This window comes from Phyllobates terribilis, unplaced genomic scaffold, assembly GCF_046119375.1.
Source record: "Phyllobates terribilis strain yellow unplaced genomic scaffold, ASM4611937v1 Scaffold_4__5_contigs__length_816908805, whole genome shotgun sequence".
In the NCBI taxonomy this organism is placed as follows: Eukaryota; Metazoa; Chordata; class Amphibia; order Anura; family Dendrobatidae; genus Phyllobates; species Phyllobates terribilis.
In genome coordinates, this window is record NW_027362764.1 from 677275540 (window position 1) to 677290320 (window position 14781).

The 14781-nt window shown below is 35.5% G+C and overlaps 2 pseudogenes; both read right to left on the reverse strand.

Moving 5' to 3' along the window:
- Positions 1-3973: 3973 nt before the first annotated feature.
- LOC141268830 (5S ribosomal RNA) lies at positions 3974-4093 on the reverse strand (annotated as a pseudogene).
- A 621-nt stretch (positions 4094-4714) lies between these two features.
- LOC141268115 (5S ribosomal RNA) lies at positions 4715-4833 on the reverse strand (annotated as a pseudogene).
- Between the last annotated feature and the right edge of the window lie 9948 nt (positions 4834-14781).

Sequence of the window (14781 nt, forward strand, 5' to 3'; positions counted from 1 at the left end):
TGGGATACAACAATTTTGGGTTAAATATATATATATATATTTATATATCTAAAACTTCATATGTGGAATGTTTGAGTTGAACAGATCTGTGAATGTCAGAGTGAAGGTGACAGATGAGTAAATCAGCAGCTGCTAAGTGTGATTGATGTGACAGAGGCCTCGTATGTTTGTATGTTTGAAAAAAAAAATGTTTCTTTATATGAAGGTACAAAAATATATTTAATTCTGAGGAAATTATAATACATAATTAGGTATTATCTACATATATATATTTCTATATTTCTTTAATAATTATTATTTCTTGATTTAACTAATAGTGGATAAGGGCAACCACACATCAAAATGGTTTACAAAGCAAATTTATATTTAGAATAATTTTCCACATGATAATATTCTTGAATAACTATAATATTATTTTTAATGGTTACCTAAATAGGTACACACCTCTCTTTAGTCAAATCTATGCTACTCATCGATATGAAATTTATGCACAATATTTCTAGAAGAATAATTATTTTTAATTTGGTTCTGATATATTCATAAATTTTATAAAATAATATTTTTGGTATTAAGGGGGAAAATGTGTTTTTGATCCTGATTACATAATCACTTTTGATCAATACTTATTTTCCACACATTTTAATAAAGAAGAAATAATAATAAGGTACTATGGTATAAATAAGAAGGGTATTACATGCAAAGTTGCATAATTTAATATTTTTTGGTGGTACAAGGTTATGACAAATATGAAATCATCCAGATAATGGAGATATAAGGGTATTTTTTATGGAGAATATAATTACTCTGCATTTGTCATTAAAATTTAAAGGCCTTATTTTTATTTTTATTCTTATTTTTACTCTTAATTTTATTTTTCATTTTTAAAATTTTATTCTTACTTTATACTTCTTATTTTTCTATTTTTTCATTTTCATTTTTTAATTCTCATTTGATTTTATTTGAGTTCAATATCTCAATTGAGAAAACACATTAATATTTAATAAAGTAATGTCTAATACAAGAGTATTGCTTCATTAAATATATATTGCTAAGGAAAAAAATGTTTACATTTTCTGAGTAAACACAACAATTCATTCATTCATTTATTCATTCATTCATTCATTCATACATTCATATATTTATTCATTTTGGTTCAGGAGTATACATTCTTTGATATTATTGGTTTAATAAAGATATAAAAACTTGTTTTTTCAAAATACACTGACACCTATGGGTTGGAAAAGGTAATTACACCTATGACATAAAAATGTTCTATCATATGGAGAACTTGATTGATAATGAATTATTATCTATTATTGTTTATTATTCCAAACATAATTTATTTTAATATTTTGATAATAATTAGATGGATATTACTGATTGCTATGGTACGCTGTGATATTATAGGTTAGGAAAAACTGCCAGATTTGGTATCAGATTAGGGAATGAAGACTTCAATCAAGACATCGCAATTATGAATTCTATCTTAATAAAGACTTTTAATTTTTATAAATCAAAGAGATTCTCAAAAGTTACAAGAAGAAGCAACTGACATCCGGACGTCTCAGAAGGTAACAGGTGTGAATGCTGAGTGTTATAATAGACTGTGTCCATTACATACAATACAATTCACACCACTGATCACCAGGACGGCAGAGGACGATGATCCTATATGTACTGTGTTGTGTTCAAGTTTCATCACGTTCCAGTGGTTTCTTATCACCTGCAACGCTTCAATGAAAGCTGGTGAACAGGTAATACCTGCATATGTGTCCTGTATATAACGGACTGAGTACTGTTTATGGTGCTATATAAAGCAGGAAAGTGTCAAGTTAACCCTTGCTTTACTGACCAAAGACGTCACATCTGTTCCAAAAGTGACACGAGACCAGTGCGGACACACAGAAGATTCCAAAGACGATCCAACGTAAGTCCAGGTGACACTGCACAGATATTAAAGCTACATTTCATCCATGGACTTTGTTTTCTTATCAACTGACACATATGATCTTTCTAATAAAGAGTACAGTTTATGGACTGAACAATAATGAACACAATTATGGACTGTACAATATCTACATGCTGTAATTTATTTCAAAGGAGTTTTCATCTAAAGACTGTGTTATAAAAGAACCAAGAAGAAGACGAGACGACGACCCGATGACATCAGATGATGACGATTGAACCCGCGATTGCTTAAATTTAGATATAGGGAAGTATAATTATACATATTAAATGAATATTAGTCACGGCTTACCATAACATGAATTCACATCATTATATAGCAATAATCCGATATTGATACTATTATTACTATTATTATTATTATGGAAATTTAATGATATTGCCAAGGAAGAAGGAAAGAAAAAATGATTGATGAATGTATCTTCTTTTGAGATTTTTCAGTTAAAGTCCTTTTATTCTCAAAAAAGAGGGAAATGTTAAATGGTTAATTATGGAAATTCATTTGGAATGTTAATCGATAATCATTTTTCTGAGTTCTATGCCTCAGCCATCGTGTCTAGTTGACATGCGCTATTTGTGTGTGTATTTTTGGTTCACTACCATATGTAGAACAGGTGTCCATACGACTGGCAATAAAAGCCCATGGTACAGAAAGGGGGGGGCTCTCTTGCTCTGCCCACCCCACAAGACACAGAATCTTCATGCTGAGAAGCAGATGACATGTAGGCCTGGACACATGCTGGACAAAGACATGATTTACCAGCCAGGATCCAAGGAAAGATGGGTGAATCTCAACAATTAAGCTAATTATGGACAAATGGACAATTACTTTATCACTAATTATTGTATGTACCTGCTGCAATCTGATTCTTTTTAATGGACAATCCAAGAATAAATAGATATATTTTTTTATAAGAATATCGTGATATTGATACTTTGAGAAGTCCTCAGTAGAAAAAAATAATACATGAATAGAATTATTCTACAGTCTCCCATCCAAGTACTAACCAGGCCTGACCCTGTTTAGCTTCCGAGATCAGATGAGATTGATCGTGTTCAGGGTGGTGTGGCCGTAGGCAGAGACAAACCTCTCACTTGCTGCTTTTCTACTTTGAAGTCTGGCAGCCGGCTGCCCTTTCCAGTGCTCAGCAAGACCAGGTCCTTTTGTGCTTTCCCTTCTCTTCAATTTTTTTGCTGGCTTCCTTAAAAGGTCTTGTAGACACAACGCCCCACTGAGAGCCGCTGAGCTCACTGATCGGCTGCAGCGCTGTCGATGGAACGTCAGCTTCACGGCCAATGCCACAGGCCGGGAGCAGAGGCGAGACTCACCGGTAGACCCAGGTAGGGTGAGTAGAGCGCGGTTAGTTGCTTTCTAATAAGCTGCAGCCGGGGATTAACTTTTAATGAAAGGGAACAATCCCTTTGACTGTCTGCAGCGCGCCACACCTAGGAAGCGCACTCTCACACACAAGCCAGCATGCACACGTGCTCGCACATGACAACACCCCCTATCTGCCCCTACAACCTCTCCGTCACCATGCGTCAGACTCTCCTGCCTGTTTTATGATTTCAGGGCCCTAGCAGGATTCACCCCCCCCTCCCCAATTCCTTCCGCACCTTCCTTGCCTTCCTTGCACTGAGGTTAGCTCTTTGTCAGCCGTCTGGCTTGGTTACACAAGCTTCTTTGCAGAGAAACATGTTACTTCTGCTGGCCCTCGCTAGGCGGCCGGCATCCAAAACCTTCCCTGGGCACCTGCTGTAAGCCTGGCCCCTTCACGGCCCCGGGTGCTTTTAACACCATCATTTCCACACGGCGAGCTGCGGAGTCAATAGGCACTCCTAGCCGTGGCAAGGAGCTCGGTGTCAGGCCTGCGTGGTTGCGTACTTAGCTGCCAACTGGCTCAGAGGCCTTGGGGCTTCCATCATCTAACTTACTTAAGGTCGGTGTCCGGCAAGGCGCCGTTCCATGCTAGCCGAGCTGGGCAGTAGGGCAAAACGTCATCAAAATGGTCTACAGCACCCGGTGTTCCCAGTAGGAATCCCATCCAAGTACTGTCCGAGCCCAGCCCTGCTTTGCTTCCGAGATCAGACGAGATCAGGCATCTCCAAGGTGGTATGGCCAGTAGACGCTGCTCGATCCATCGCCCGGCCAGCCTTTCTCAGGATCGCTTGGTGGCGAGCAATCTGGCCGTGATGGGGCGGGCTCCGAAGGGTCCATGCAAAGGCTGTGCCATCCCTACAGGTGTGGTTTGTTTAGCAGTGATTCACCCGCCGCATCAGGTGTCTTCAAAAATGGCTCGGCGCAGGGTCTCCTGCAGGCTAAACCCTTCATCGCGGTAATGTGACAGAAAGAGCAAGCTGGACCCGTAACTTGGTGGCGGAGCGAGACGTCCAGGGGTGAATGAAGGAAGAGGGTGAGATGGTTGCCAGTGACTTTGAGCTGCTCTTCAGGGGGGAGGGTCATGTTGCCTGCAAAGGTCTTCTGCTTGGGGTTACCGGTGGTTGCCTCCAGCCACGCGGGAGACGCTGGTCCTGGTGAAAAGGAGCCTAGTATTAAAAGTAAAGAAGCAACAATGCTGGAGGCCCACGGTGATCAGAAGGATGCTGGTATTTTGCAGAGATGAAATAGCGCAAGAGAGAAAGCAAATGAAAAAAAGAATAGAGAATGAATGTGTGCACTTGTGAAAGGGAATGGAAAAAAGGCATAGAAGAGAGTGCCCCCTGCTGGTGGAAGGAAGGAAAAAGCAAAAGCCTACAGCACCTGGCATTCCCAGGCGGTCTCCTATCTAACTACTAACCAGACCCAACCCTGCTTAGCTTCTGAGATCAGATGAGATTGGGCGTGTTCAGGGTGGTGTGGCCATAGGCAGAGACAAGCCTCTCACTTGCTGCTTTTCTACTTTGAAGTCTGGCTGCCGGCTGCCCTTTCCAGTGCTCAGCAAGACCAGGTCCTTTTGTGCTTTCCCTTCTCTTCAATTTTTTTGCTGGCTTCCTTAAAAGGTCTTGTAGACAGAAGGCCCCACTCAGAGCCGCTGAGCTCACTGATTGGCTGCAGCGCTGTCGACGGAACGTCAGCTTCGCGGCCAACGCCACAGGCCGGGAGCAGAGGCGAGACTCACCGGTAGACCCGGGTAGGGTGAGTAGAGCGCAGTTAGTTGCTTTCTAATAGCCTGCAGCCGGGGATTAACTTTTAATGAAAGGGAACAATCCCTTTGACTGTCTGCAGCGCGCCACACCTAGGAAGCGCACTCTCACACACAAGCCAGCATGCACACGTGCTAGCACGTGACAACACCCCCTATCTGCCCCTACAACCTCTCCGTCACCATGCGTCAGACTCTCCTGCCTGTTTTATGATTTCAGGGCCCTAGCAGGAATCATGCCCCCCCTCCCCAATTCCTTCCTTGCCTTCCTTGCACTGGGGTTAGCTCTTTGTCAGCCGTCTGGCTTGGTTACACAAGCTTCTTTGCAGAGAAACATGTTACTTCTGCTGGCCCTCGCTAGGCGGCCGGCATCCAAAACCTTCCCTGGGCACCTGCTGAAAGCCTGGCCCCTTCACGGCCCCGGGTGCTTTTAACGCCATCATTTCCACATGGCGAGCTGCGGAGTCAATAAGCACTCCTAGCCGTGGCAAGGAGCTCGGTGTCAGGCCTGCGTGAAGGGCGGCCGGGTAGCGTACTTAGCTGCCAACTGGCTCAGAGGCCTTGGGGCTTCCGTCATCTAAGTTACTTAAGGACGGTGTCCGGCAAGGCACCGTTCCATGCTAGCCGAGCTGGGCAGTAGGGCAAAACGTCATCAAAATGGTCTACAGCACCTGGCATTCCCAGGCGGTCTCTGTTAAATGGTTAATTATGGAAATTCATTTGGAATGTTAATCGCTAATCATTTTTCTGAGTTCTATGCCTCAGCCATCGTGTCTAGTTGACATGCGCTATTTGTGTGTGTATTTTTGGTTCACTACCATATGTAGAACAGTTATATAATTTATAACTAATTATTGTATGTACCTGCTGCAATCTGATTCTTTTTAATGGACAATCCAAGAATAAATAGATACATTTTTTTATAAGAATATCGTGATATTGATACTTTGAGAAGTCCTCAGTAGAAAAAAATAATACAGGAAGAGTATTATTTTACAATGGTGAGCCAGCCAGTCCTGTTTTTTTGTTTTTTAAATTAAGTAAGTGAATTTCTTCCGTGAACAAGGGGGGAGTCCTGATGAGCTGAACAGCTGTTGTTCACGTGTCAGTAAATTCACTAGTTTGTCACGAGAAGCAGAAAGGACCTACAGACTGAGGAAAGACAGGAAGCAGAGGTACTAACAAGGAACAGAATCACACAGGAAAAGACTCAGACGAACTGAAGACAGGACGTGCTGATAAAGAGAAGCCAAGGAATCTTAAGGTAAGCAAAATATGGATATAATTTCTTCTTTTGCTAAACAAAGTAATATTAATTTCAAAGGTAATGTAGGAGATGACATAGAAGTTTTGTGGCTCAGTTTATACAAAGAATGTGAATTGCAGAATTTACAGTTAACTTCTAAATTGGTAAATAGAGACAAACAGAAATTGAGAAATATTCTACATTTGGTAGATTTTTTTCATAGTCTTGTGTTAGAGATTTCTAAGCAGGAAAATAGTGTAGAAGTGTCAGACGGTGATACTGATTCTGACTGTAATGTGGAAAATGAACAAGAAGTAAGACACGTGTCTGTAACTGAAGGTGACCTTGGGTCTGACCAAGAGACGGACATACAGAAACCTGACATGGGAGGAGACATGACTGACATACGAGAAACCGACATACTAGGTGATGTGGGAGGAGACGTGAGTGACGTAGGAGGAACGGACGTACAAGAGCCACTAAAAATATCAGAGAATTCTGGAATTACCCAGGCTCAACTCCAAATTAAAATGAGGAAAAATTTGCTGAAATTATACAAAATCATGCCAAAATATGATGTCAAAATCCATGCCTGTAGAAATTCAGAGACATTTGAGAGCTTCTCTGATAAGTTTGATTTATCCAATGAGGAGAGGAATCAATTATTTAAAATATGGATTCCTGTGACATTGTCCAGAAGTTTACATTTAATGCCCTGTGAAAATGACTCTCCTAATGGATGGGAAAATGATTCGGACAGATTAAGATATTTGATTTATTGTGTCACAAAGGATTTTCCCAACATAGAAGATCTGCAGAAACTAAGGATTGGTAGGAAGGAATGTACATATACATGCATGTCCATATTTGAACGGTTGTACAAAGCTCTCATCAAAAATGGAAAAGTACAACATATGATAACAACTTTTGTACAAAAATTCAAATTCCTAAATTCAGTTTCCCAAGTTATGGCATCACAAAAAATTCATTATTTGAATGTGCGCAGATGCTGGATTTTGTTAGAAAACATGAGAATCGTGAAAAGAAAATAAATCAAGCTAAATTTATAAAACCAGGAAAGGTAAAATCTTACCAAAAGCCAATATCAAACTCTCCTAGACTGAGTCATCCCCATAGTGAACTCTATCAAATACGCAGAAGATTTCATATATGTTATAAGCCATATCAGCCAGTGCAAAGATCCATCTCTCCACAGAATGAGTTAATTCTCAGTCAGAACTGTGATTCTCTAAAAAGGAAAATGGCTGAAACTGATGGACAGAGACAGGTGAGACGACCAACTCACTGTGACGTAATGTAATGTGGACAGAAGAACAGGCAGTTCTCTGAGGTTTTGAAGGATAGAAAAATGTCTTTCCTAAATAGGGCGTTCCTGGAGATATTTGAGAGAGACAGAAGATTTGGTTTAGGGAGTGGCTAAGGAAAAACTGTAATTATAATGTTGTATCAAAATGTAATACAATGTCTCAATATTTATTTATAATCTCATACAGTAAAATTGTAGCTACATAGTTTCTAATAGTTCATATATATATATATATATATATATATATATATACACTTGTCTAAGTAGAGATTGCGTATAAATGTATTTATATATACGTTTATAAAATATATATATATATATTAATTAATAAATTAGAACTTCATATATATAAATTTAAGTAGCAATATTTTGAATTACATTAGAACCAACCAATATATGTATAAGATATTTAAATAATTCTGTTTCTGTATGAATTTGATATTTAATTTTATTTTCTTATATTTCCATAGAGTTTTCATTCCAAAGCAGGATTTGATCAAAGAACTCTAAAATGGATTTATTTTTTTATTCACACAGGAAGTGAAAAAATTGCATGATTTTATGTGTATAACATTTTAAAATAATAACAATATATCTAGTTGAACTATAATATATATGTAATACTTATTAATTCTTTTGTTTTGCTAATATATTCTGTGCATGAAGTGTTCGTGCAAATTAAAGTAGCTTTACAGCATGACGTGTGACAGCTGCGGCCTTTGAACTTTGAGCTAATAGTATAGTTTCCCTTTCATTCTATTTTCAACTGATGTAACTTAAGACCGGGCAGCCAGTGAAAAAAGAATCTAAGACAAGAGTTTTTTCAAGTGTCTGAAATTCCAGTGACTTACTCTCATATTATATAATATGTACTTGGGGAATATTCAAAGAAATATAAAGATATTCAATTGATATGGCAATGCGCATTAATAAATTGGGATACAACAATTTTGGGTTAAATATATATATATATCTAAAACTTCATATGTGGAATGTTTGAGTTGAACATATCTGTGAATGTCAGAGTGAAGGTGACAGATGAGTAAATCAGCAGCTGCTAAGTGTGATTGATGTGACAGAGGCCTCGTATGTTTGTATGTTTAAAAATAAAAAAATGTTTCTTTATGTGAAGGTACAAAAATATATTTAATTCTGAGGAAATTATAATACATAATTAGGTATTATCTACATATATATATTTCTATATTTCTTTAATAATTATTATTTCTTGATTTAACTAATAGTGGATAAGGGCAACCACACATCAAAATGGTTTACAAAGCAAATTTATATTTAGAATAATTTTCCACATGATAATATTCTTGAATAACTATAATATTATTTTTAATGGTTACCTAAATAAGTACACACCTCTCTTTAGTCAAATCTATGCTACTCATCGATATGAAATTTATGCACAATATTTCTAGAAGAATATTTATTTTTAATTGGGTTCTGATATATACATAAATTTTATAAAATAATATTTTTGGTATTAAGGGGGAAAATGTGTTTTTGATCCTGATTACATAATCACTTTTGATCAATACTTATTTTCCACACATTTTAATAAAGAAGAAATAATAATAAGGTACTATGGTATAATTAAGAAGGGTATTACATGCAAAGTTGCATAATTTAATATTTTTTGGTGGTACAAGGTTATGACAAATATGAAATCATCCAGATAATGGAGATATAAGGGTATTTTTTATGGAGAATATAATTACTCTACATTTGTCATTAAAATTTAAAGGCCTTATTTTTATTCTTATTTTTACTCTTAATTTTATTTTTTCATTTTTAAAATTTTATTCTTACTTTATACTTCTTATTTTTCTATTTTTTCATTTTTTAATTCTCATTTGATTTTATTTCAGTTCAATATCTCAATTGAGAAAACACATTAATATTTAATAAAGTAATGTCTAATACAAGAGTATTGCTTCATTAAATATATATTGCTAAGGAAAAAAATGTTTACATTTTCTGAGTAAACACAACAATTCATTCATTCATTTATTCATTCATTCATTCATTCATACATTCATATATTTATTCATTTTGGTTCAGGAGTATACATTCTTTGATATTATTGGTTTAATAAAGAAATAAAAACTTGTTTTTTCAAAATACACTGACACCTATGGGTTGGAAAAGGTAATTACACCTATGACATAAAAATGTTCTATCATATGGAGAACTTGATTGATAATGAATTATTATCTATTATTGTTTATTATTCCAAACATAATTTATTTTAATATTTTGATAATAATTAGATGGATTTTACTGATTGCTATGGTACGCTGTGATATTATAGGTTAGGAAAAACTGCCAGATTTGGTATCAGATTAGGGAATGAAGACTTCAATCAAGACATCGCAATTATGAATTCTATCTTAATAAAGACTTTTAATTTTTATAAATCAAAGAGATTCTCAAAAGTTACAAGAAGAAGCAACTGACATCCGGACGTCTCAGAAGGTAACAGGTGTGAATTCTGAGTGTTATAATAGACTGTGTCCATTACATACAATGAAATTCACACCACTGATCACCAGGACGGCAGAGGACGATGATCCTATATGTACTGTGTTGTGTTCAAGTTTCATCACGTTCCAGTGGTTTCTTATCACCTGCAACGCTTCAATGAAAGCTGGTGAACAGGTAATACCTGGCATATGTGTCCTGTATATAAAGGACTGAGTACTGTTTATGGTGCTATATAAAGCAGGAAAGTGTCAAGTTAACCCTTGCTTTACTGACCAAAGACGTCACATCTGTTCCAAAAGTGACACGAGACCAGTGCGGACACACGGAAGATTCCAAAGACGATCCAACGTAAGTCCAGGTGACACTGCACAGATATTAAAGCTACATTTCATCCATGGACTTTTTTTTCTTATCAATTGACACACATGATCTTTCTAATAAAGAGTACAGTTTATGGACTGAACAATAATGAACACAATTATGGACTGTACAATATCTACATGCTGTAATTTATTTCAAAGGAGTTTTCATCTAAAGACTGTGTTATAAAAGAACCAAGAAGAAGACGAGACGACGACCCGACGACATCAGATGATGACGATTGAACCCGCGATTGCTTCAATTTAGATATAGGGAAGTAGAATTATACATATTAAATGAATATTAGTCACGGCTTACCATAACATGAATTCACATCATTATATAACAATAATCCGATATTGATACTATTATTACTATTATTATTATTATGGAAATTTAATGATATTGCCAAGGAAGAAGGAAAGAAAAAATGATTGATGAATGTATCTTCTTTTGAGAAATTTCAGTTAAAGTCCTTTTATTCTCAAAAAAGGGGGAAATGTTAAATGGTTAATTATGGAAATTCATTTGGAATGTTAATCGATAATCATTTTTCTGAGTTCTATGCCTCAGCCATCGTGTCTAGTTGACATGCGCTATTTGTGTGTGTATTTTTGGTTCACTACCATATGTAGAACAGGTGTCCATACGACTGGCTATAAAAGCCCATGGTACAGAAAGGGGGGGCTCTCTTGCTCTGCCCACCCCACAAGACACAGATTCTTCATGCTGAGAAGCAGATGACATGTAGGCCTGGACACATGCTGGACAAAGACATGATTTACCAGCCAGGATCCAAGGAAAGATGGGTGAATCTCAACAATTAAGCTAATTATGGACAAATGGACAATTACTTTATAACTAATTATTGTATGTACCTGCTGCAATCTGATTCTTTTTAATGGACATTCCAAGAATAAATAGATACATTTTTTTATAAGAATATCGTGATATTGATACTTTGAGAAGTCCTCAGTAGAAAAAAATAATACAGGAAGAGTATTATTTTACAATGGTGAGCCAGCCAGTCCTGTTTTTTTGTTTTTTAAATTAAGTAAGTGAATTTCTTCCGTGAACAAGGGGGGAGTCCTGACGAGCTGAACAGCTGTTGTTCACGTGTCAGTAAATTCACTAGTTTGTCACGAGAAGCAGAAAGGACCTACAGACTGAGGAAAGACAGGAAGCAGAGGTACTAACAAGGAACAGAATCACACAGGAAAAGAATCAGACGAACTGAAGACAGGACGTGCTGATAAAGAGAAGCCAAGGAATCTTAAGGTAAGCAAAATATGGATATAATTTCTTCTTTTGCTAAACAAAGTAATATTAATTTCAAAGTTAAAGTAGGAGATGACATAGAAGTTTTGTGGCTCAGTTTATACAAAGAATGTGAATTGCAGAATTTACAGTTAACTTCTAAATTGGTAAATAGAGACAAACAGAAATTGAGAAATATTCTACATTTGGTAGATTTTTTTCATAGTCTTGTGTTAGAGATTTCTAAGCAGGAAAATAGTGTAGAAGTGTCAGACGGTGATACTGATTCTGACTGTAATGTGGAAAATGAACAAGAAGTAAGACACGTGTCTCTAACTGAAGGTGACCTTGGGTCTGACCAAGAGACAGACATACAGAAACCTGACATGGGAGGAGACATGACTGACATATGAGAAACCGACATACTAGGTGATGTGGGAGGAGACGTGAGTGACGTAGGAGGAACGGACGTACAAGAGCCACTAAAAATATCAGAGAATTCTGGAATTACCCAGGCTCAACTCCAAATTAAAATGAGGAAAAATTTGCTGAAATTATACAAAATCATGCCAAAATATGATGTCAAAATCCATGCCTGTAGAAATTCAGAGACATTTGAGAGCTTCTCTGATAAGTTTGATTTATCCAATGAGGAGAGGAATCAATTATTTAAAATATGGATTCCTGTGACATTGTCCAGACGTTTACATTTAATGCCCTGTGAAAATGACTCTCCTAATGGATGGGAAAATGATTTGGACAGATTAAGATATTTGATTTATTGTGTCACAAAGGATTTTCCCAACATAGAAGATCTGCAGAAACTAAGGATTGGTAGGAACGAATGTACATATACATTCATGTCCATATTTGAACGGTTGTACAAAGCTCTCATCAAAAATGGAAAAGTACAACATATGATAACAACTTTTGTACAAAAATTCAAATTCCTAAATTCAGTTTCCCAAGTTATGGCATCACAAAAAAATTCATTATTTGAATGTGCGCAGATGCTGGATTTTGTTAGAAAACATGAGAATCGTGAAAAGAAAATAAATCAAGCTAAATTTATAAAACCAGGAAAGGTAAAATCTTACCAAAAGCCAATATCAAACTCTTCTAGACTGAGTCATCCCCATAGTGAACTCTATCAAATACGCAGAAGATTTCATATATGTTATAAGCCATATCAGCCAGTGCAAAGATCCATCTCTCCACAGAATGAGTTAATTCTCAGTCAGAACTGTGATTCTCTAAAAAGGAAAATGGCTGAAACTGATGGACAGAGACAGGTGAGACGACCAACTCACAGTGACGTCATGGAATGTGGACAGAAGAACAGGCAGTTCTCTGAGGTTTTGAAGGATAGAAAAATGTCTTTCCTAAATAGGGCGTTCCTGGAGATATTTGAGAGAGACAGAAGATTTGGTTTAGGGAGTGGCTAAGGAAAAACTGTAATTATAATGTTGTATCAAAATGTAATACAATGTCTCAATATTTATTTATAATCTTATACAGTAAAATTGTAGTTACATAGTTTCTAATAGTTCATATATATATTTATATGTATATTTATATATATATATATATACACTTGTCTAAGTAGAGATTGCGTATAATTGTATTTATATATACGTTTATAAAATATATATATATATATATATTAATTAATAAATTAGAACTTCATATATATAAATTTAAGTAGCAATATTTTGAATTACATTAGAACCAACCAATATATGTATAAGATATTTAAATAATTCTGTTTCTGTATGAATTTGATATTTAATTTTATTTTCTTATATTTCCTTAGAGTTTTCATTCCAAAGCAGGATTTGATCAAAGAACTCTAAAATGGATTTATTTCTTTATTCACACAGGAAGTGAAAAAATTGCATGATTTTATGTGTATAACATTTTAAAATAATAACAATATATCTAGTTGAACTATAATATATATGTAATACTTATTAATTCTTTTGTGTTGCTAATATTTTCTGTGCATGTAGTGTTCGTGCAAATTAAAGTAGCTTTACAGCATGACGTGTGACAGCTGCGGCCTTTGAACTTTGAGCTAATAGTATAGTATCCCATTCATTCTATTTTCAACTGATGTAACTTAAGACCGGGCAGCCAGTGAAAAAAGAATCTAAGACAAGAGTTTTTTCAAGTGTCTGAAATTCCAGTGACTTACTCTCATATTATATAATATGTACTTGGGGAATATTCAAAGAAATATAAAGATATTCAATTGATATGGCAATGCGCATTAATAAATTGGGATACAACAATTTTGGGTTAAATATATATATATATATATCTAAAACTGCATATGTGGAATGTTTGAGTTGAACAGATCTGTGAATGTCAGAGTGAAGGTGACAGATGAGTAAATCAGCAGCTGCTAAGTGTGATTGATGTGACAGAGACCTCGTATGTTTGTATGTTTGAAAAAAAAAAATGTTTCTTTATGTGAAGGTACAAAAATATATTTAATTCTGAGGAAATTATAATACTTAATTAGGTATTATCTACATATGTATATTTCTATATTTCTTTAATAATTATTATTTCTTGATTTAACTAATAGTGGATAAGGGCAACCACACATCAAAATGGTTTACAAAGCAAATTTATATTTAGAATAATTTTCCAAATGATAATATTCTTGAATAACTATAATATTATTTTTAATGGTTACCTAAATAGGTACACACCTCTCTTTAGTCAAATCTATGCTACTCATCGATATGAAATTTATGCACAATATTTCTAGAAGAATAATTGTTTTTAATTTGGTTCTGATATATACATAAATTTTATAAAATAATATTTTTGGTATTAAGGGGGAAAATGTGTTTTTGATCCTGATTACATAATCACTTTTGATCAATACTTATTTTCCACACATTTTAATAAAGAAGAAATAATAATAAGGTACTATGGTATAATTAAGAAGGGTATTACATGCAAAGTTGCATAATTTA